Source organism: Gracilinanus agilis, chromosome 5 (genome assembly GCF_016433145.1).
Source record: "Gracilinanus agilis isolate LMUSP501 chromosome 5, AgileGrace, whole genome shotgun sequence".
In the NCBI taxonomy this organism is placed as follows: domain Eukaryota; kingdom Metazoa; phylum Chordata; class Mammalia; order Didelphimorphia; family Didelphidae; genus Gracilinanus; species Gracilinanus agilis.
The window spans coordinates 30,412,402-30,437,177 of record NC_058134.1 but is presented as its reverse complement, the minus strand read 5'-3'; positions in this window follow the sequence as shown (position 1 = coordinate 30,437,177).

Genomic DNA, 24,776 nt, shown 5'->3' with positions numbered 1-24,776 from the left:
GTTTAAAGGAGTTCCTATGTTGGAGTCTGCTTGGGGGGAATTATTCTTGTTAGGGATGTAAATGACTTAATATTGGGTCAAGTCAATGGCCACGATGAGACCAAATTCTGCTTTGAGAAATCAGTGGAATGATTTAAGATACTTTTAAAATCGGGAATTTCACCTTCATGGATAATCTCTTTAGGAATTAATCAATACATGAACAGATAAATATTTATTAAGTGTCTATTATGTCGGGTACTTGGCTACATCTTGGAGGTCCCAATGCAGATCAATGTCTCTTTACGGCATGGCAGATGACTTGCTGAGTGTCTGTGATCCAAAAATTGTGATGAGCCTCATAGAACTAAGCTTGGTTGGGTGACAAACATTTCTTAGGCAACAGGGTCCATCACCAGGCCAATATCAGCCTCATCTGGGGTCTGTCAGAGCTCATGCTCTATTGGCATATTCTTCAATGGCCAACTTTATGCTATAAGGAAGCATCAGAATAAGATGTCAGTGGGATGATAGATGACACAATACTCTAGTCTACCTTCTGTTCATGCTGTAAATACTATCGAATTTGACTCTGTGCTACAAGTGGCTTGGCGTTAGAAAGAGCAATCTGAGTTCAAGACAGTTAGAAAGCACAATGGATGGAGCGCTGAGCTTGGAGTCAGGAAGACCTCATCTTCCTGAGTTCAAATTGGCCTCAGACACTGACTAGCTGTGTGACCCTGAGCAAGTCACTTTACCTTGTTTGCCTCAGTTTCCTCATATGTAAAATGAGCTGGAGAAGGAAATGGTGAACCACTCCAGTATCTCTGCCAAGAAAACCCGAAAATGGGATTACAAAGGGTAAGCCTTTGTGACTGCACAAGAGCAACAAAACAATAATCTGGGTTTAAGTACCGGCTTTACCACTTAAGTAACTTACTTAGTTTTTCTGTTCCTCAGTTTGCTCATCTGTAAAATGAAGGCGTTAGATGAGCTGTCATAAAAGGATCCTTATGGCTCTCTATCTAAAACCCTATGACACATCTTACCCTTTGGTTGGGCAGTGGGGTCATCAAAGGAGCATATATTAAGTGCCCATTTTGTACCAGTCAGCATCGCAGTCACGGGGGATTCAAAAGGAATAAAAAACAAAACAATACAAATATAGTGCCTGCCTTCACGGAGTTTACTTTTTCTATTCAAGAAGTGTATGACTAGCGGAAAAGAGCCCACAGCTCTCTGTTCATTTATCACCAATAATCAACCCACAAGCATTCACTAAGTGCCACCCCTGGGTGCTAGGCTCTTGGCTAGCCATTGGGGGTGCACCCACAAAACCGGAAAGAGTCTCTATTTTCAAGAAGTCTCTATCCTCTATTCAGATGACGAATAAAGACAACAACTGAACTGAAATACGACTTACCGGTTTCTAAATCACTTCCTGCCACTAACACTAGATAGAAAGTACCATTTCTGATTGATCGGTTGATTGGGATTTGTGATTGCATCAATGCAGTGAGCTTCATGAGTGGATGCTTTCTCTAATAACAGAGATCCACAGATGCAAATTTGGGAGCCTCAGAAGATTATCTGGGGACACTGAGGATTAAGATTAGCTCTCCGAGGTGACAGAACTAGTATGTGCCAGAGGCAGGACTCAATGACTCTGACTCCAAGTATGGCCCTCTATCTATCAGTCCTTTGTAAGGAGAGGAAAGCCAAGCTTCAGAGACATCAAATGACTCACCATAATGAAATGACTTATCAGAGGTAGTTCTAGGTGTCAAACTGAGACCTAACACCAAGAACTAGTCCACAACAAATGTGGCATTACTCTTTTTTTTTTTAAACCCTGACCTTCCATCTTAGAATCAATATTGTGTATTGATTCCAAGGCAGAAGGGTGATAAGGGCTAGGCAATGGGGAGTAAGTGACTTGTCCAGGGTCACATAGGTAGGAAGTATTTGAGGTTAGACATGAACCCAGGACCTCCCATCTTTAGGTTGCACTCTCAATCCATTAAGCCACCTCGCTGCCACAAGCATTACTCTTCTAGACCTAAATCTATATTCCTAGGATCCTTCTCTTACTGCCAATAATAAATGTACTTAATACTAAGAAAACCCCCCAAATTTATAAAAAGGGAGACTGAGAAGAGACAAACTATTACTTTATTAAAGGACTTTTTACTCTGTAAAAAGATTCACCAGAAGTTTCCTTTCAATATCTAGTTCCTTGAATGGATTTTAAATAAAATTAAATTTAAAATGGGATTAAATGAACACCCAGTGTTTCAGGAAGTTATTTTGCAAAGTGGGGTGTCTTTGCATACATAGTCATAGCCAATGATGGTATGCTCTGTGCCCCAACCCATTCAAAAGACTGGGATTAGGGGCACCTGGGTGGTTCAGTGGATTGAAAGCCAGGCCTAGAGATGGGAGGTCCCAGGTTCAAATCTGACCTCAGATACTTCCTAGCTGTGTGACCCTGGGCAAGTCACTTAACCCCCATTGCCTAGCCCTTACCACTCTTCTGCCTTGGAACCAATACACAGTATTGATTCTAAGATGGAAGGTAAGGGCTTTAAAAAAAGAGAGACTGTGGGATTTAAGAGTCCAGCTTTGAAGGAAATTAGGCCAATTTCTTTTTTGTTGCTTCCCATTTGACAGATGAGGAAACTAAAGCTGAGGGTTGATTCACCAGGTCACCTTGACACAGATCAGGGCTTGTTTATGGTCAATACCTCGGGCCACAGGGAGCGTGCTGAGACACTTCTGAGCTAAGTTAAGGTCACTGTGAAAAAGGCAGCAGCCAAACTTTAAGAAGATGCCAAAAGAACGACCCAATAACCCTGTCTGCCAATTCCCAGACCACTCTTCTCATATAATGAGTAACGCCTCCTGTGCGGATTAATCTCTGGCTGCCAGCAGGCCCTCCCACCATTAATCTTCTGTTGTTGGCAGTTTCATTCTCAGCACTGGACACCATGCCAGGAAAATATGACTTAACTATACACAAGAGTGAAGGGCAAATGCAAAATAAATACTTAATAAATAAATAAATAAGGCAATGGGGCTGAATCATTGGGGGAATTCTGGGTCCTCCCAATGATGGGTTAAACCAGTCTTGCAAATCTGCCTCGTGCTTGTTTGCCCTGGGGCACAGAAGAATTTATGCTGGGTCAGTAGAAAAGAATCTTGATTTTATTTTATTTTTCCTTTAGTTGAATCATTCTTATGGTGGGAGCTGGACCAATGGTGGGGTGGGGGGATGTTTTTAACTGTCTATTCTTGTTTGCAAGGTTGGTTTAAAACAATCCCAGCAATGACTGAAGTCAACTCCTCAGTAGCTGTGTGATGTAGGCATTGAGTGTCAGAATCATGGGTCATCATTATTGTGTCATTTTGGTCATTTCCAACTCTCTGTGACCCCATTTGGGGTTTTCTTGGCAAAGATACTTGAGTGGTTTGCCAGTTCCTCCTCGAGCTCATTTTACAGATGAAGAAAGTGAGGCCAACAGGGTTAAGTGACTCGAACTCAAGTCTCCTTGACTCCAGGCCTGGTATTCTATCCATTGTGCCACCTTATTGCCCTAGAATCATTGATAGTTTTATGATAGAAGGCTAGATATTCATGAATGGACTTTGAATAAACCACTCAATAGACTTGGCCTGACTCAGTTTCCCCATTTATAAGTTGGAAGCTACTTCATAGCTCTGTGTTCGGGAATAATACACATGAGGAATTTAAGAAGCACTCCAGATTTACTAAATACAGCCGAAATGCCAAATACTTGCAACAGAGACATGTCGTAATTAGGAAGATCTCCTATCATTATCGTGTTTAATAGCACCCACAGTCTTTGCTTTCCTATGTCAGCACATGCTAAGGTCTAAAAGTAACCCAAGAAGTACTTTTCATGGCTTTTTGGTCTCTGGTTTTTGTTATTATAGAATTTTAAGAGTTCTTCTTAGCTTAGTAATAAAGAAATTAATAGAAGAGGGATTTTTTAGTAAGTATAAGGAAGGGGTAAATATGGACGAGGTTTAGGCAAGTTTGTTGTGTTGGTGAAAAATAATTCTAAGATTTAAGGGAAATGGATGATTCAGGATAAGTCTAAATAGGTTGTTTCATATGATCAAAGAAGAATTCTATTTCACATATGCTGAAAGAAACTACTTAAAGTACTCAGAGAAAAACACACAGGATATTAGAGATTTCCTTTTTGGAAAAGGAGATGGGCTGATCCTTCACAAGGGTGAGAGGTAGTAGATATATACAAGGAAGAGCAGCTAGATAGCCACAGGCTTCATTGGTACCCGTGGAATGCCCAAGATCTAGAGCAGTGGTTCCCAAACTTTTTTGGCCTACCGCCCCCTTTCCAGAAAAAAATATTACTTAGCGCCCCCCGGAAATTATGAAACTATTTATTGAACTCAGAATAGAATGTAATACAAAAAAAGTGTGGCCATCACCAGCTCCCTGGATCGCTGCAGCACCCACCAGGGGGCGGTGGCGCCCACTTTGGGAATCACTGATCTAGATGGAGATTCCTAGTGTGATTGATGAGAAAGTGTGGAAGGGTCATGATCTCAACCCCCGCGGGAATGTGAGTATGAATGAGATCGGAGAGTCATCCAAGTAACAAAGTCATGAAAAAGAATCTGATCCCCTTTTCTGATCTATGTGCAACATTGGCTTTTTTTCCCCTGGTGGGGAAATGTAAATGGAAGCTTATTCTGAGATGACTTTTCTAGATACTGCTAAGCTATTTGCATACTTGTTAGCATGTATCTAGAAAAAATTATGTATCCATCTGTACTTTTATTATATACTCATACTTCATAAAAAATATACTACGTATCTTAAAGGTTATTCCTTCTTAAGATCCCTTTCCTTATGTCCACTTCTTTCATTCTCTCTGGTTCCTGTGTACACATTTTAGCTGAGGAAACAAGGAAGAGAGGACAGAGATATAATGAATGGAATGAAAATCATAAAAAAAAAAAGATCTCCTCTTCTACATAAAAGTCACATACATCTTCCCTGGCTGTTATTCTCTAAGAGAACAGAAGGAGCCTATGAACCAAGGCTTCTTATTGAGGGTCTAGTCTTTATCAGCATTTAACCATCTTCCTCCCACCATCAGGCTAACTCAGGGCAGTTTCTAAGCTCTTTTTTGCTACTGACAAGTACTACACCCCTCCCCTAGTAATAGCCAGATGGCAAGTGTCTCAGTAAGTGTGTGTGTGTGTGTGTGTGTTGGGGGGGGTTCACCCTTCTATCATTCAAATGAGATAATACATGTAAAGTGCTTAAACTCTGAAATGCTATGTAAATGCTAGTTTTGAGCAAGGTACATAAGCTTACAATTGAGATAATATTTGTAAAGCCCTTGGCATAGTTTCTGGCACAAAGTAGATACTATATAATATTGTTGTCATTATCATAATAATTATAGTTATTAATATTACCCCAAGTGGGCAGGCTCCATATATACGATGGTCAGCCCATTTCCCAGATCACACACATGGTGCCTTCCTATAATTCAGGCTATTGATTCCATTGATTGCTCAGTTTGGCTAAGACAAGCACCTAGAAACAGATCCAAGGTGTCACTGGTGTTCTAGGCTAACTTGCCTTCAATAGAAAAATGGGAAGATAGGAGAGGGGGAAGTGGAGCTGATAACATGCTGGGATCCCTACCATAACCACTCATGGCCTCACTTAACCACTCAACCCCCCCCACTCATGGCTCTGGGGTGGGGAGGGGTTGATCTTAGTCTATTTGATAACTGACTGCTCAGTGAATTTGGTTACAGAGGATAGCTCTCATCACCTGGAAAATATGGAGTATTACGAAAATCTTTGATAGTTTACTGGCTTAAAAATGTACAAAGGGTTTTGGAATGCCATGGGAAAGGGGGCTTACCCTGTGGAAAGCCTTAAGAAATCCATCTCACTGACACATTTCCTTTAATCATTGTTTTTTTTTAAACCCTTAATAACTTCTGTGTATTGGCTCCTAGGGGGAAGACTGGTAAGGGTGGGCAATGGGAGTCAAGTGACTTGCCCAGGGTCACACAGCTGGGAAGTGTCTGAGGCCAGATTTGAACCCAGGACCTCCTGTCTCTAGGCCTGACTCTCAATCCACTGAGCTTCCCCCTCCTTTAATCATTGTTAAAAAATCATTAAATCCTTCTTGCCACCCCAACCCCTTTTCCTTGACTTCTTTATACAGGAAAGCAAGGAAAAATTATGGTACTAAAGGGAAATATAGACCCCATCATATAAATATCAGATGAAAAATAAAGAGAGATTATTTGGCTTGAAGAAGAAAAAGCTTAGAGGAACCTTATAGTGATCTTTAAGTATTTAATGACCGTCTTGTAGAAATGAGAATAAATTGGTTCTGCTTGGCTTCTAAAGGTAGAATTAGGAGCCATGGGTAGAGCTTGTAAAAAGGCAAATTTAGGGCCAATGTAATGTCCTAATAGCTAGGTGGTGCAGTGGATAGATCCCTAAGCCTGGAATCAATAAGGCTCATTTTCCTGAGTTCAAATCAGACCTGAGAAACTTACTAGCTGGGAGACCCTGGACAAGACATTTAACTCTGTTTGCCATAGTTTCCACATCTGTAAAATGAGCTGGAGAAGGAAAAGGCAAACCATTCCACTATCTTTACCAAGAAAACCTCAAATTGGCTCTCGAAGAGTTGGACACAACTAATACGACTGAACAATGGCTTAACACTTAGGACTGTCCAAAAATGGCGTGGGCTGCTTCTGGAAGTCATCTCTTCCTTTTCACAATAAATCTTCAAGTAGAGTTTGGATGACCACTTTTTGGGAACATGAAAGAAGGGATTATTATACTTGAACAATCTGGACTAAATGGGTTCTGAGGTCCTTTCCAGATTCATTATTCTGTGACTCAGTATTTCAATGAGGAATAAAAATGGGGAGAGTACAGGAAGCATGAATAAGATGACAATTGAGAAATAATAGGCATTTTTAAATAAAAACATCCTGATTGTTTCCTGTCATTTGTGAAAACCCTAGCAGCTTCATTAAGAGATGGTGTCCTGTCAGGTCCAAGAAGTCTCACAAAAAAGAGAGAGAGAGAGAGAGAGAGAGAGAGAGAGAGAGAGAGAGAGATAAGACTCAGCTCAATGTAAGATTGGACAGATAGATGTTCTGCTCTTAGTTGGAAGACACAATGGGTATAATAAACTTAAATGCCATGTATTTATGTAGGGTGGAGGTTCTTATTCTGGGGTCCGTGTACCCCAAAGAATTCTGTGGATAAATTTCAGAGGGGGTCTGTGAACTCAGATGGGGAAAGAAAATTACATCTTTATTTCCACCAACCTCTAATTTCCTTCAATTATGAATGTAGGCAACTAATTATTCAGAGAAGGGCTCCATTGGCTTCCCCAGAACACCAAAGGGGTCTGAGACATAATGAAGGTGAAGGACTCTTGTTCTGTAGTTTGGGGACATGAAGAGATCCTTGATGCCAATAAGGGCTTTATACAAGATCCTTAAAGCAGACAGGTTTCTGAGATATACTTGGTTCTGTTTCAGCCCATTTCCTTCTTCTGTGGTCTATGCTATGGGTATATTAATTATAATAACAAAACAGTTGACTTTTATAGAATGCTTTAACATTTTTGCAAAATGTTTTATATACACCATCTCATTTGAGCCTGTTTGTACAGGAGTTACTGGCTTTAACACTTGTGATAGTCTCCTAATTAGTTTGTTTCCTCTGATCCATCCTGTATGCCGATAGTATCAAATTCAAATAGTAATGGGGCCATTGCGAGGGCCTCATACTGACTTAGAAAACCACATATCAACATTATCTGTATTTTATTGTATTTTTATTTATTTCATTAATATTTCCCAATAACATTTTTCATTTGGTTCTGGGCATATGGGAGTATTGTGGCCGACCAGGCCACATGTTTGCCCCCTTTGCTGTGTATCACCAGATTGATTTTTTTCTAAGTCACTGCTTTCTTCAGAGTAGTGCCCTGGCTCAAAGATCTATAATGGCTTCTGAGCACCAACAGGAATGGGGCCCAAAGTCCTCAGGCTAAGCCCTACATCCTGATCCTATTTCCTCTTCAGCCTTAATCTCCCATTATTGTATCAGTGCTCCAAATTGGACAGCCAAACTGACTTGCCACTCTTGATTGTTTCCCAAAATGACACACTGATGACTCCCGCTTCTGTGTCTCTGTTCCCAAATTCATTCTGATTGGGGTGGCTTACATCCACTTTCTCTTTGTCGTATCATACTATTTCTTCAAAATCTTCCATGGAGCTTTCTCCAACTATCACCTGCTTTCATGATTGTTCTTTCCTTTGAACTCTTATAGTTCCTACTGTCTATACCCTTTCTTAAAGACTTAACACAGTGTATATGTGTATATTTAATGTAGGTGTTCTGTATATCCACCTATACCCTAATGCCCTTTAAGAAAGGGAACATGTCTTACACATCTTTGGCTCCCCATGCCCCAGCACAGTGGTCTGGACAATATTGGAAAAGGAAATGCTTCGGGATGTTTTGTTAGTCTTGATGAAATAAGATCACGTATATTTTAATCATCTTTTATCAATAACTAAATCCTTACTCTGAACTCTAATGAGAAATCCACCTCGAAAAGAAATATTCTGCTTTTTTTACAACTGAAATGGTTCTAAATCTGGTTACAACTTGTTAGATCTACTTCCACAAGGATACATGTGGATATTTGCAAAAACACGCAAACACACATTTTTCTAATTAAAGTATCAGGAAATTCCCAAGGAAGCTTGTTTCTGCTATCAAGAAGTAAGCATGAAAAGAACAATGACTAGGGAAATTTATTCCACTGGTTTTTATGAGTAAGCAAACATGTCTCCTTAAGCAACCGAATTGCCTATAGAGAATTTTCTCCGCAAAGCTCCTTTTCCATCACCTGGAGATGGCAACTTTGCAGAGGTGACAGGGGAATGTTTGCAACTAGTAATCTCAGGAGACCTCCATAATCCTAGAAAGCTTTCCTATTCATCAGTCACCTAGGCAACATCAAGTCTGGTTGCCCTTGTATATTGTCACCCAATAGCCTTTCCTTGATGTGGCGGTTTTTAAATAAAGAAGGTAGAGAAAATCAACAGGGTTGATTGAAGAAAGAGGCTCCTTAACCCAGATCTCTACCCTTTGATAATAAATCCATAGCTCCATGTTGTTTTCAAATCCCCTCTAAGTTCTGAAAATACAATGAAAAGATGATCCTGATGAGCTATTTATCAAACATTCTATGGCTCTATGTGTTTGAACACAAAAGATGCGTGATGGGCGGGGGGGAAGGAGAGAGACAGAGACAGAGACAGAGACAGACAGACAGACAATGCGTGAGAGAGTATATGAAAGAGAGAGAGAGAGAGGGAGGGAGACGAAGAGAGAGAGAGAGAGAGAGAGAGAGAGAGAGAGAGAGAGAGAGAGAGAGAGAGAGANAGAGAGAGAGAGAGAGAGAGAGAGAGAGAGAGAGAGAGAGAGAGAGAATTGTTAAGAAGTGTCTTAAGCATAACTTACACCAGAATAATGGAAATAGGGGATTAGAGGAGGAGATTTACTTCTTTAAAAATTGATGGGCACTGGGGGAAGCTAAACTCAATAGATTGAGAGTTAGGCTGAGAGATGGGAGGTCCTGGGTTCAAATCTTGCCTTAGACACTTCCAAGTTGTATAACTCTGGGCAAGTCACTTAACCTCCATTCCTAGCCCTTACTTTTTTTTTTTTTTTTTTTTTTTGCTTTGGAACCAATATATAGTCCTGATTTTAAGATAGAAAGTAAGGGTTTAATTTTTTTTTTTTTGGTGAGCTCCTTTATAATGCAAGAATGCATCAATTCACTCCTAAGACCATTTTGGATGAAAAGAGATTGCTGGTCACAGCAGGCCCAGCCAACACATTAGTCATCTGAATAGTAGGATTTCCTCTTAGACGAGTGACCTCTGGATTGGAGTCAGGCGCACTACCTAGTTATTCCGCATAGTTCAGTAAATATTTCTTGGTATTTATTAAGCTGGACGTGTTGCTCTTTAACCTGTGTGCCCTTTAACAAAGAGAAAGGTGCGTACTGAAGCAATGGTTTTCTAATAAGCCAGACAACTCTCTGATTGGAGAAGGGACTTATTCTAAATCAGAGAAGAGGTGACAGAGCAGGGACACTAATGGGTTCTGGATTCCCTGAAGATACCATTTGATTAATATCAGTCTGAGAACTCTGAGATGAAGCCATCTTGGATTCTGATTTGCTATTAATAAGCATAAAAACAGAGCAAGCCAACAGCCTATGACTGGAACTAATAACTTGGCATTTCACTTTTAAGCATAATAAACAATCTTGACTAAATGTTAACTCGGGATGTTCACAATTATTTCAAAGGATATAACTAAATACTTTAACAACTTCAGTACATTGTTATGTTTATTTTAGCCTTAAAATATATAATACATAATATTTAAGGGAGAAAAGAGTATCAGAATTTTTTTTTTGGTACAGATCTATGATTTCATTGGTAAATGGAACTCTTAGTGAGAAAATTCCTTCTATCAAAGTAAATCAGCAACTGTCCTGAAACACAGAGACCTTGAGAGTTATATAAAGGACTGAGAAATGAAGCATTTTGTTCAAGATCACACCCTCGATATGTGTCAGAGGAGGCAAAACTTGAACTCAAGCCTTCTTAAATTTGAAGCCAACTCTAGCTATGAAGTAAATTTCAATGCCTCTTAGGGGAGAGTTAGAATTAAAAAAATGACGGGGAATTGTTGCTCCAAAAATTTTTCTTACTCCTGCCTGACCCAAGAATAGCTGAAACTCCAATTATTGCTTTTGATGGCATGTTACAAGCAAGTATACCATGCCATGATAGTTTTCATTAATGAGATTGTATGGTATGATACAAAGAAGCCCAAGACTAGATGTTGGGATATCTGAGTTCTAGTCTAGTTCTACCACTAATTTTTTTGTGAGACCTTAGACAAGTCACTTGACTGTCCTAGGATTCAGTTTTCTCATCTGGGTTTCTTAATCTTTGTATGAGTGCCATTGATCCACTGGGAATTTGGTGGCCATCATTCCCAGAATACTGTTTTTAAATGCATAAAATAAAAGAGAGGATTATGATGTAACCAATTAAATTGAACTATAATTATCCCTAATTATATTTAAAAACAAAGTTGCAGATTCCTGACTAATACCATTGGTTTAGATGATCTCCTCTGCCCTTTTCAGCTCCAACAGTCAACTACTCTTATCTCTACACAAGTGAGCACACCAACAGGAAACAAATCAGAACTGTCCCAGATGTAAAAAACATTTTGGCCTACAAATAATCAAGCCGGTGGGAATAGTAATGCTTTTATATCTTCCAGCAGAGTTTATTTACCCATAGGATGGTTAATGTATGGAGTCCTTAAAAATTAAAAAGGACAAACCCTCCATTTTCATCTTTCCATCCCTTAGGAAGAAATACTTGCCTTAAAGTTAGAATTCTTTTGTCTTTTAGTACTGTAAATACTAAGCGAGGAAACCATTTACATCGAGAAATAGGAGAATCAATTCAACAAATGTTTGTTAAGTATCTTCTCTGGGGAGAGACGGGATGATATAATGATGGACTCGGAAGTTAGGAAGACATGGGTTCAGCTCCTGCTTCTGACATACACTGCCTGTGTGACTTACTTTCCCAGTGGCCTGAGCAACTCTCTGATTCCAAGATGCAAAGAGGGTGCAGAAATGCATAGGTGGATAGAGCTTCCCTACCCAGGAGCTCTCTCTGCCAAAGAAATCACTGCTTTAGTCGCCATACCCGGGTCTGTACAAGACATTATGCTAGAAATAAGCTTATATGCAACTGCCTGGGAGGAAGAGGGTCTGGGAACTGTCCAGAAATATGTCCTATAAGGTGCGTCAAATGAGATCTGGATAAAATGCTCAGAAGAAATCAGCAGAGGGAAGGTAGACTTTTTTAGTGGCAGCAAAAGGAAAAGTTTTCTTTCTAGATTGTAAGCAACTCGAGGGCAGGGGCTGGCTTCGTTTTTTATTCGCAGCACTTCGCACAGTGTCTAGCACACAGTAGGCATTGAGTAAATTTGTTTATTGATCGATTGAGGCATTTTCAAGGACTTGCTCTCTATATCAATTGCTTCAAAAAATCTTTGGCATGAATGGGACCATACTTTCCAGGTAAAACATCCCATGATGCTGTGAGTCACTCGCTTTCAAAACTGTGAGCACTGGGTAAAGGCCAGGTTTATTTCCACTCCCGTTCTATCATAAGGCCAATCAATGGTCCTGTCTTTGAGGACTTTTAAACTTCTGTGCTATTCAGTTGAACAAATCTTCAATGATGAGCTACTCTGTGTGTGTGTGTGTGTGTGTGTGTGTGTGTGTGTGTGTGTGTGTGTGTGTGTGCAAAGGGCCAGGCGTTCCATACTCCCCATGAGAAGTCATTCCTAGCCAAACCCAACCCAGGAAATACCCGTTTTGTATCACAGAAACATATTCTGTCCTCCTTCTCGAATCTCGAGTCCCCCGTCAATGACAATCCCCAAGAAGAACTTTTCCACCAAGAAAAGTGACATCCCTCTTCACAAGTCGGAGTCAGACACAAAAAACACCAACTGATTGCTCTGAGAAGCCCTGGGGAGGCCTGCATTTGGCACATCCAATGTGTCAGAATGTTTAGCCTGCTGCGGCATGAGGCTGTCTCATCTCCTCTCCCTGGCAGGTCTGGGTTAGGGCCCTCCCTTTCTGAAAACACCATCCTCAGCATGACCTGAGTTTCAGGTCTGAGAGTGACAGTGTCTGGTTGGGTAGCAATAAGCTTCTGGAATGTATCGGTGTGATTTTGAAACAAGGCCAACAAATGGAACCAATTGGAGGATCTACTCCCTTGGCTCATGCCATAGAGAGAAATTAGGCTTCTGGTTTGGTTGGTTTTTCAGCCACGAAGCAGGCTTCTGCCCTGCTGCCCATATCCAAAGCCTAGTTACTGGGCAATCTTCCAAAGCAGAAGGCACATTGAAGAAAAACATTTTAAAAAATTCACCACCCTGCAAACATAAATGTACTTAGTGATTACTCGGAACAAAAACGATCAACCACTGCTTGATAGAATAATATGTGGCTGGTGACATGCTCTTCTTTGCTAATAGGGCTCTTGCCTTGTGGAAGAGGTGTAGTTAAGGTTGTCAGAATTTCCATTTAAACCCCCTCTTTGAGGCCCTTAAAGTTTCCCTCGTGCTCTAACTTGCCATTCAAGTCCTCGGCCATATTTGAGCTTCATTTTTAATTGGCTTTACTTTAAAGGAATGTCAAAATGCATTCGAGAGAAAGCCGTGGAGTTTTGTCCCCCCCAAAATGGCTTTTTGGTTATCCTCCAATCTACCATCTCTTCCCTTTCTCCTTTGCAGTCAGTCCTTGACAATAGGTGAGTTACAATGACAACAGCAACAGCAACACCTAACAAAAAGATACAGACAAACTTTTCATAGCAAACAGAACCACTGGGGGGTTCTAGCAAGGAATCTGGATCATAGGGTCAGAGATTTAGAGGAGAAAGGGACCATTTTAAAGATGAGAAAACAGAGGTCCAGAGAGGGCTGCTCGAGGTCATACAATTAGCAAATAGCAGATTTAAATTCAGGTTGTAGCTCAAGTCCAAAATCTTTTCCACGGTAGCAGGCAGTCTTTCATGTTAGTAAAGTGACTAAGATAATCTTTGACCCAGAATTCCACTCCTAAGCAAATATCCAAGGAGGCAAAAGACAGAAATAAAAACGCCCATAGCAGCACTTTATATAATAGCCGTAGAAGCCCACTGATTGAGGAAGGACTAAACCCACTGTGGACTGTCACGGTAAGGAGTCAGAAACAACGCAAATGAAGATTATAGAGAAGAAATTTCCATGAACTGCTACAGAGTCACCAAGCTGTCTCCTAATCTGACAGTCCAGTAACCCTAATGACAAAGAAAACTGGGTCACTGTAAGAGTGTTCAGCTCTTGATGAAGCCATGTTGGTTTTTTGTGATCAATGGCTCCTTTTCTAGATGTTCACTAACCACAGCGTTTGAGAATTTTTCCACGAATTGGTCCAGTTCCCTAGCCTATAATCTGAAGATTCCATTTTCTTTCTTTCTTGGAAAATTGGTTATTTGTCCTTCTTCAGTCACACAGTACACCTCCCATTCTCCAGGATTGTTCAAAAATCAATCCGCAACCAGATAGCTGCTGGTTCCTTTAGCATCTTGCAATGTAGCTCATCAGGTCTTAACGTGAACATGGGTTGAACTCTGGCCCTGGAATTTACTAAAGAGGAGGAAATGTAGTGTAATGGATCGAAGGCTAGTCTTAGAGTCAAGAGAGACCTGGGTTCAAATCTCCAGGCGTTAATATGTTCAGGAATATTGATGGAAAAGAATCACACCCTGATCCAATACCAGAACATCTGTAAAAGTCACAGTCCAATCATATCAACAAATACGTTCTGGGCATCTAGTATATGGGCATTCTTAGTCACTCTAAGTGGGAATAAAAAGATTTTTCAGGTGTCTTAATGAAAATTTGGACTTTCTTACCTTAGCTACACATGTTTGAAAAATTCTCCCACATTTGCTTTCTATACTTTAGAAATAAAAGATTGGTTGTGTTTGGGGCTTTCTTGGCAAAGATACTAGCGTGGTTTGCCATTTCCTTCTCCAATTCATTTTATAGATGAGGAACTGATGCAAATAAGGATAAGACACTTGACTTGGCCAGGGTCACATAGCTAGCATGTGTCTGAGGCCATTTTTTAACTCCAGGAGATGAATCTTCCTGACTCTAGGCTAGCCACTTTATCCACTATGCCACCTAACAGCTCTGGATAAATGCTACTGTTGAATTACTGTGTCGCTGCATGAGCTATATCAGCAAATGGAATCTGGTATGTAAATTTATAAGTATCTATCCAATTTTACATTTTACTGTTTCTTGCTTTGCCATCTTTCCAAATTCCAGGGTCATCTAGTGGATAATGCAGGACTTAAGTCAGGAAGTTTGGGGTTAAAATTCTACCTCTGATACTGGTTATATGACAATGAAAAGTCACTTACTCGTTATATGCCTCAGTTTCCCCAGTTGCATTGGGGATAATAATGAATGTGTTATCTATCTCACAGGATTCTTGTAAGGCTCAAATGAGAGAATATATGTAGAGTGCCTTGTAAATTTCAAAGCATCACACAAATATCAGTTCTTATTATTATTATATGGGGAAGCATAATAATTAAAGTTGATTATTATGAGGCATTCCTTTAGCACTTTCCATTTGCAAGACTTCTTTGTGATCAGTTTTGCTCAGCACTTCTCATGGAATCCCCACGTGATAGGCTAACACTGTTATCTTCATTTTATAGAATAGACACTCTAGTACCAGTAACTCTAGTACCCATTTCAAGGAAATGAAGGGGTTTAGACAATGACACCCAATATTTCTAGGTCTAAGATCTATAGTTATTATGTTCTGAATTGGTTGAGTATCTAGGGAGCCAGTTGATAGGGTTATAGATTTAGACCCAGAGGGGACCTGAAAGGCCATCAGATCCAATCTTCTCACTGATCAGATGATGAAAGTGAGTCACAAGGAACTGAAAAGACTCACCAAAGGCCACACAACTTGTGAGTGTCAAAGGATTTGAATCCAAGACTTTGAGTCCAGCACCCCATCCACCAACCCACAATGTCTTTATGTTGACTCAAATGTTTTTTCCTCAGTTCTCAGAGTTAAGAAGTTCATAGTAGGAACAATGATCCCAATTCCTCACTGATGGCATGTTGGAATGACACACTCAATGCCAGAAAACCCCAATCTCTACTGGGATTGTTTTAGTGGTTTCAAGTCCTTCGTGTGATTTCCCCCTCCATTAGCTTAGAAGGCAGCAACAACTCATTTAGGAAATTTTATACCATCGGTGCCTCTCGGAGTTTAAAATAATGCCAATTGAGTGTTAGCATTAAGGGATGTCTCTGCCCAACCAGAAAGAGATGAGGATGGCTGGGTTTAGGGTTCCTTGCATGGAAACAATGAGAAGATAGCTCCATAACAGCATGAGAGCTTGGAGATTAATCTTATTCGTGGGCTCACATGGATGGATATTTAAAGGATTGGCCACTTCATTAGTACTTGGAATATTAAAGGACTGGTGTATTTTAGGGAAGGTGATAATCAGACTAAGTGAAGGAAAAAATTACTGTCAGGCTAAACTAAAAGACTCCATTAATAACCACAGGGTTACGTCCCTCTCTCCTGAGAACCAACCTAAGCTCACCATCATTCCTGAACAATGCCTTCATCCCACATTTGTGGCAATAAAAACTTTCTATCAGCCTGCATCATCATTTCATAATCTCTATGAAACCTGCCATTAAACCAGAAGACAGAGGACCCTTGTTAAACCGTTTTCTCCTTTCAATTACCAGCTATCCAAACAGAACATCGGCAAAGTGATGACAGCAGAGTGTGGGAAGCTGCAAATGTTGGGAAGGACTATAGGACCATTTGCTCCAATGGCCCATGGCAAAAAATGGCTCATCTTGGAACACTTTCATCAACTAAGAAGAGCCTTTCAATCTTCTAAAGGGTTATGGAGCTGTTTTTTTTAAATTCTTATTGCTTTGTTTTCAAATCCAGCCTCAGATCCTCATTAGATGACTAACCTTGGACAAATCTGGCTGTTTCAGTTTCCTTGTGTGTTAAATGAGGCTAATAATAGCACCTACCTCTCAGGGTTGGTGTGAGGATCATTTGAGTTCATATATGTAAAGCACTATAAACTTCAAAGTACTATGTATTTAGTGATGATGATGGTGATGTAGATCTTAGGATGCGAAACAGAGATGAAAGAGCACTCAGAAGCTATATCCAGTCTACTTATTTAACAGATGAGGAAACTGAGGAAAAGTGAGGGAAGTGAGATAATATGCACAAGGTCATCTAAGTAATAAGCAAAAGAGCCAAGATTTGAATCCAGGTCCCCCAACTTCAAGCTATTTATTGCAGATAAATAGATAGATGGATGGAATGATGGATAGAAGGATGGATAGATAGATAGATAGATAGATAGATAGATAGATAGATAGATAGTATACTATATCTGTGTAGTTAAATCTCTAAAATTTCTCATTTTCCAAACTAATAGATTTTTTCCTTATCACACTTTTGCCTCTTCATCTTGTTTTCACAGGAAATTCAGGTTTTATATATCCCAATTTCCAGGAAAAAATATTGCTTTTAACATTTAATGCCAAGGTATGGGATTTGGGGTACGTAGTGAACTCCTAAAATGAGAACTCCCTATGATAAAGCAGACCATAAGGTGTCTTCAACTTCAGGACTCAGAGGATTATTAGAAGTTCAGGGAAGTGAATTGACATGCCACCTGGTTGGTGTCAGAGGAAAGATCTAAATATAGGTCCTTCTGAATTTAAGGAAGTATGTGGCACTCTATTCACGCAGGATCTAAGTTCAAATCATGCCCATAAGTCACTAGCTGTGTAGCTGGTTCTGCTGTTTACTACATTAACATGTTGTCAACTACCTGACTTTCAACCCATCAACTTTTATTGTTGTTGAAATTTATTGTTGAAAAATGTATTACTAAAGTTGAAAATTTCTCTTATCTATATTAACAAACTGGGTTACTAGCTCAGATTTTTAACCTAAAAGATCAAAGTCAATGGCCAATTATCTACAATTGGATTGTCTGAAACTTTGTTTTCCATCATTCTTTAGAACTGAGAGCCAACATGTCAAGAAGAAACCTGGTCATTTGATAAGAAATCATAGTTAGAAAGGGATGGGACTTTAGAGAACATCCAATCACATTTCCTCATCGAGTTGATAAGTAAATGGTGATCTATAAATGTTAGGTGACTTGCCCAAAGTCATGCAACAAGCAAAAGACAGGCAGGATCTGAAGCTGGATCTTCTGATCCTAAAGTCAGTGTATTTTCCACTCTACAATGTTTCCTGATGACGTAGTTTCATAACCCAAAGACTGAATTTAGCTCCTGGATTAATTAAGTTTTTTTTAATGCATCCTGCAGTATTTCAATGGGTCCACAGTCACATCATCAGTGGTACTCCCCATCCTAATGGGCCCTACCTAATACACATTTTTTGGCATCATGAGAATTTTCCCAACTTATTCTGTGAAACTTAGCCTAGACCCTAGACCAAGCTGGAGTTAGGGGGTGATTACTCTACTGCCATCAATTCAAATGCTTTCTGTGTGTTTCCCCTCAATATTATCAGTTAAGAACCAATTTAGTGAGCCAGTCTTAGGTAGATTTTAGGAGTATTTACTATCGTGTAAAATTTTGTAGTTTAAGAATATAGAACAATAAAATAAATCAGTACAAAACATTCCCCCAACCATTTGTGACAAATTCTGTCAATCGTATATACTATTTATAATATGGGAAAGTGGACTTAAATTTAGACAGAAAACTTAAATTTCAATATTCATTGAAAATCTGTATGCCTGTAACTTAACAATTCCTGGTTGCTGGAAGTCATTTCCTCTCCTTTGTGAGGTGTTCAGGAAACTCCTCTTTGGCACAGAGTTTCTTTTCTAGGTTCCTACAGGAATCCTTAACCCACATCTGGTCTGTCTTTGATTCCCAATGCAGACACGACTCTCAATCAGCCCAGTGATGCCATGAGGGCACTGATGGGAAGATGGGAGGTCGAACATTTCATGACCCTTCAAAGCTCATAAAAGTGAGCTCCTCCAGTCAAAGCAGAGAGAGAAGGAGAACGAAGCTGAGGCTGAACCTGAGGCTTCTTCTCCCCCAATCTCCACAGGTTATTTTATCAGTTGTTTTTTTTTTTTTTTTAACCAGAATATCACACATTCCAAACCCTTGAAAAACTCTCATTCTGACTAGCTTGATAATGTACAGACAGTCTCCAAAATATGATCAACGTTCCTCAGCCCATCCAAACATGATTCTGGTGAGTTCCAAGGACTGTCACACTTGGTTAAAAAAACTAGGATGTGATGGAGTGACTGAGTGAAACTAAAGCCCCTGAGGCTGATCATTTTCACCATGAAGGTGCCTGGACATTTTTATCACTTATTTTAAGTGGGAAGGAGTGACTTGATTAAGTCAATGGACCCTTTGCACATATTATCTCCTCTGATCCTCACAAAATGATTCTGTTACTACCCCCATTTCACAGATGAAGAATGTTGTTAGTTGGAACAAAAGAATGGCAGTGGGATAAGATCATGATAGAAATACAATTCTTGAGACTGTTTAATGTGGAGGTGACCAGAAACTCTCATTCTGCCCGGTTCTATCAATCATGATAGTCCAGTTGCCTGTTTGATGACATCTGTGGAGTTGGGTCCCGATTGGGTTTCAGACACCAGCTGAGAATTCTTCACACACCAAATTAACACCTTCAGAGACAACCCAGGAGGAAGGCCAAACACTGAAGAACGGTGTGAATCAACTGGGCTATTTTAAAGCTCCTGTCTTCGAGGGGGCCCCTCTGAGTCACGGGGCTCCATTGGGTTATCCTCAGAAACCGGTGACACGGACACGTTTGTCAACAGACAAGTTGTGTCGCCATCAACGGCCCTTAGCCTGGTCTCCTTGACCAGCAGCGGGTTCATCTGTAATCCTGTGAATAGTGAAATAACCTCACTAATTTCTTAAGCTCTGAGCCTCAACCAATCTGTGTATTGGGGAGGGGTGGAGTGGGGGAGCATTGGGGATCTGTTCCTTTATGACTAACACAGCTACAACCATTAATTTACAAAATCAACAACTCCTATATTACAATGCCAGCCCTTGACTTGAGCTTAGCAGACATAAGGACTATAGAAATAAGAGGCTTGGCTACCCCTTAGGAGATCATTAAAATGTTTGTGCAGTTTCACCAAATTTGTAATTTCCTTTTAAAATATAAAATCTCCTTCTTCTCTTTCCTTTCCTAAAGGTTACTACTTTCTATCCAAGGAGCCACAGAGGATGGGAAGGATAGTGTATGGCAAATGCTTTGACATATACTACCATTATGATGATGATGATGATGATGATGATGTTGTTGTTGTTGTTTTTAAATCCTTACCTTCTGTCTTAGAATACTGTGTACTGGTTTCAAGAGTGGTAAGAGTTAGGCAATGGGAGTTAAGTGACTTGCCCAGGGTCACACAGCTGGGAAGTGTCTGAGGCCACATTTGAATCCAGGATCTCCCATCTCTAGGCCTGGCTCTCAATCCACTGAGCTACCCAGCTGCCCCCTATCATTATTATTTTAAAGACTAGACCTCCCTATCCCACTGGAAGGCTACACATACAGGGACTTCACCTGGGCAGCACAGCCCTTTGAACTGCTGTTTTTCTGACCTGGGACAGGTTTGACTCTCCATAGGCAACTTGGACATCCTCTGTTCCGGGGGAATCTCCATTAATAATAATGCCCAACTTAGTTTGGCTTAACCCACTGAGGCTCAGACCTGTGAGATCAAGGGATCTGCCAGCCTGACAGCGTTCCCAGGAGCCAGGAAGACAGGATTGTGCTGCTATATCCAGCTACTATCAGTGATAAAGCAGATGCATGTATTATTCTAAATGTCCAAAGCAAAGACTGCAAGTAGGATAAAGGGACTGCTACTTGACTCCCTCTACTAATGGAAGTCACGGCAGCTTCCCTGCAATTCATAATCTTACAGAACTCCCTAGAACAGAAATGTCAACACAAGGTCAGCAGAACTCCCAAGTGTGCCCTGAATTACATTAAAAAGTAATTGGGAAGTATTTAACAAAATGATTTAAAATACAATAGAACATAGATAATGTTAGTATGTGGATTTCTCAGTCAATAAGTGGCTCCTCCTTACATTACACAGAGTTTTTGTGGTTGTCCAATCTTTTTCAGTCATGTCCAACTCTTCGTGCCCCCATTTTGGGGTTTTCTTGGCAAAGAAGAGGTTTGCCATTTCCTTCTCCAGCTCATTTTACAGATGAAGGAACTGAGGCAAACAGGGTTAAATGACTTGCTCGGGGCTAGTGACCCTCATTTCTCTTTGAGTTTGATACCTTAGCCCTAGAGGATCAAAAGATTAATCAAACAATTGGCCCAGGGACCCACAATTGGCATGTTTTGGGGAGGCAATACTTGAATCGAGATGTTCTTCTCTATGTGAGGTCAGCTTCCTATTAATCATCCCACTCAGGCTCTCTAGAGCCATAACACGTTAAGGTTTCTAAAGCACTTTCCTGACAAAAATCCTGAGGGTAAGTGGTACAGCTATGGGCTACCCAGCTGACAAAGGAGGGAGGCTACTGAATCTCAGAAAGGGTAGTAACTCACCTAAGGTGATGCTTGATGAGTACCTGAGCCAGGGTTCAAATGCTGCTTTCCTCACTCCATGACAGGGCTTTTTCCATGACACCCTATCTCTCCTCCCTATCGAATTTAATTTTATATGAAGCAATAAATTCTGCAAAATCAATAAAAATTCTGAAGTACTATTTGCTTACTGAGGAAATGTGGCGTCAGAAGTAGAGGGAAAGGGCGGGTAGGATAGAGTAGCTCGCCTAGAGTGGGGAGGACCTGGGTTCAAATAGGACATCAAAAATTGCCTGGCTGTGTAACCCTGGGCATGTCACTTTACCCAGCTTGCCTAGCTCTTGCCTATCTGTCTCAGAGGTGTTACTACGACAGAAAGTAAGTACTTTAAAAAAAGTATAGGGAAGCCCCAGTGTAGAAACACCTTTAAACAATACAGATCAATGCATATTGGCTCCCTCATTAGATTTTAAGTTCTTTGAGGGCGAGGATTGCCTTTTGCCTCTTTCTGTAATCTCAGTCCTTAGCATAGTGCCTGGCACATAGTAGGCAATTAATAAAAATTTTTTCAATTAAAGTTTTTTTTTTTAGTTTTTTTCCCCCATGATTACATGATTCATGTTGTCTCCTCTTCTTCTTTGCTCCCCAAGACTTAATAAGCAGCAATTAATAAATGTTGATTGATTGATTGATTGATTGGCTGGCAATTTACCTTTAGCTATCTTGGAAAATTGTACCGAGAAGCCAATGTGTGTCAGAGGCAGGACTTGAACTCGGGTTTTTTATGATTTCAAGACTGATTCTCTCTGTGTTACATCATCGCTGCCTCTCCCCTAGTCTTATTAATACCTCTTAAAAGGAAACCAACACTAAATGAAGGGGAAATGAAACCAACGAGTTTGGACGTGGAGGAAAAGACCTAATATTTTGCAAAGCCCCAAACACTGACTTGGTAAATGAAAGGACTCATCTGATGAGTGGTTAGGCATTTCCAGTGCTCTAAAAATAGGCACGCTCCAGCAGCGTGTCAAAGCAACTTATTGTCACAGAAGTGATCTGGAACTTGACTGTTCGGTTGCTTAGGGATTCATACCAATTTTCTGAAACCAGCTTCCATCATATTAAACATGATGCAGTCCCTGATAAATGAGCAGTTACATCGCTTCATCCCTCTGCCTGCCACAGGACTTTCTCTAACAGGTCCATGGGCAACAAGTCGGCAGGATGGTAAAGGAACCGAGGAAACATCTGTCCCTCCTGAATCGGGAGTGACTGTCATGGAGTGGAGCTGGTGCACGATGACGTAAATGAGGGCGGGCGATCTCTTCCACTCAAAATCTCTCCCACACCCAGCAAGGGGTTATCATTTCATTTTCAAGGAAGAAGATGCTATTTCTGGTCAAAACAAAAAAGTTGTTGATATTGAAGAGACTGCACTATTTAGGGGAAAGGATAGAATCTGCCCCGGTGACTTGGGGCCCAAGAGCTGTGTCCCCCATCCAGGCAGGAGGGTAACCTCCCGAGCAAATTAATTAAAACCATTCCAAACCCAAAGCCCCAAATCTCCCTACCTCTCTCTTTCAGTCCATGCAACAACAAATACAAAGAACCAAGGCTATACTAAGCATTCCTGTCATTTGGCAGCATCTCCCAGAAGCTAATTCCCAATAACAAGCAAACGGTTTGGAAAAAGGATGACGAGGGGAGGAAAGAGAGGGAAAGCTGAGGGAGGCAGAGGGAGCAAAATAAGGGAGTGGGCAATACCCTGAAAAATGGAAAGCCACAGAAAATATCCTCCCATTGGCCTTTACTTTTAAGTTCCTCCAAATGGAAAGTCCAATGAATTTGTAGTCAGAATACTGTTGCTACTATTTATTTTAGCTCTGTATCAGGCAAGTCATCTAACATTTCCAGGCCTCAGTTTCTCCAAATGGAAAATTAGAAGACTTGGACTAGATCAGATGAAGGATCTCCTTCACTCTAGATTTTTCTGATCCTATACCCTAATCCAGTGGTTCCCAAACTTTTTTGGCCTACCACCCCCTTTCCAGAAAAAATATGACTTAGCACCCCCTGGCACATACTATCACTGCCCCCTTACAGTTATTCACCGTCCCCAAATGCACCTGTGGCCATCACCGCCACCCTGGATCACTGCAGCACCCACCAGGGGGCAGTGGCGCCCACTTTGGGAATCACTGCTCTAATCTTTCTCAATTTTAGGTGCCACAAATCACCCAATTTCCAAGCCTTCTCTACTTTTTGCTGGGTAGGAGGAAAAAGAAAAACCAAAAAACCCTCTGAAGTAGACCCAAAAAGCAGATCATAGGAGAAAACATGCGCCCAGGGCATCCACATTCTCTGATGGTAAAATGTAAAGAATTTTAGAACTAGAAGAAACCTTAGGAATCATTTGGGCTGACCCTCACATGTTAAAGATGAGGAATCTTGGGTATGAAAAGTGGACTCAACGAAACAAGCATTTATTTAATGTCTGCTGTGTGCAAGGTTTTGTTGTACACTGGAGTCTTGGGGGCGGAGGTGTTGGGAGTCTGAACCTGCGTTTTCACTGGAATGGAGAACTCCTGGGAATGGAAACGCCCTTCATTGATAGACTGGCAAGTCAGTCTTAACTTCTGCCCTCAGCTACAGGAACTGCTGCAAAGTTAAATGACTTACAGAGCTAGTGTTGGTCAGAATTGGAAATCTAGTCTTCAAGATTCCATCTCCCTGGGGCCATTCTGCTTTTTGGGGTCTAGGAACTGAGAGACCAAAAAACGAACCAAAAAAATCCTGAATCGGTCCATACTCCCAACAAACTTATATTCTACTGAAGTGATTTACCAGATGGCCACACCTCATGGGTGGTAGGGACTGACCTGAAACCCAGGTCACATGACTTACAGGTCATGGTTCTTTCAACAACTGTGCCCGTGACCTGGCATCTAAACAGGCTTTAAGGGGGGGGGACAAGAAATGGCAAAGTGTTTGGGGAGAGAGAGAGAGGCAGAGAGAGAGAGACGCGGAGATAGAGATAGACAGAGAGGCAGAGGGAGACAAAGGGAGAGTGGGAGGGAAGGAGAGAGAGAGGGGAGAGTGTTTTAAAGGCAGCTTTACAAACACATTAGAATTCCATTTTCTCTTTTCCCTAAAAGAAAAAAAAGCAATGAATTTTTAAAACATAGTTTTAGAGGGAAGAGAAGAATGCCCACCTGAAGCCCTCCAAGTTCAACCCAGATAAACAGAGGAGAAAACACCTTCTCGTACTGGCTGACGTCAGCTCTCTCCAGGTTCTCTCTCTCTCTCTCTCTCTCTCTCTCTCTCTCTCTCTCTCTCTCTCTCTCTCTCTCTCTCTCTCTCTCTCTCTCTCTCTGTCTCCTGCCC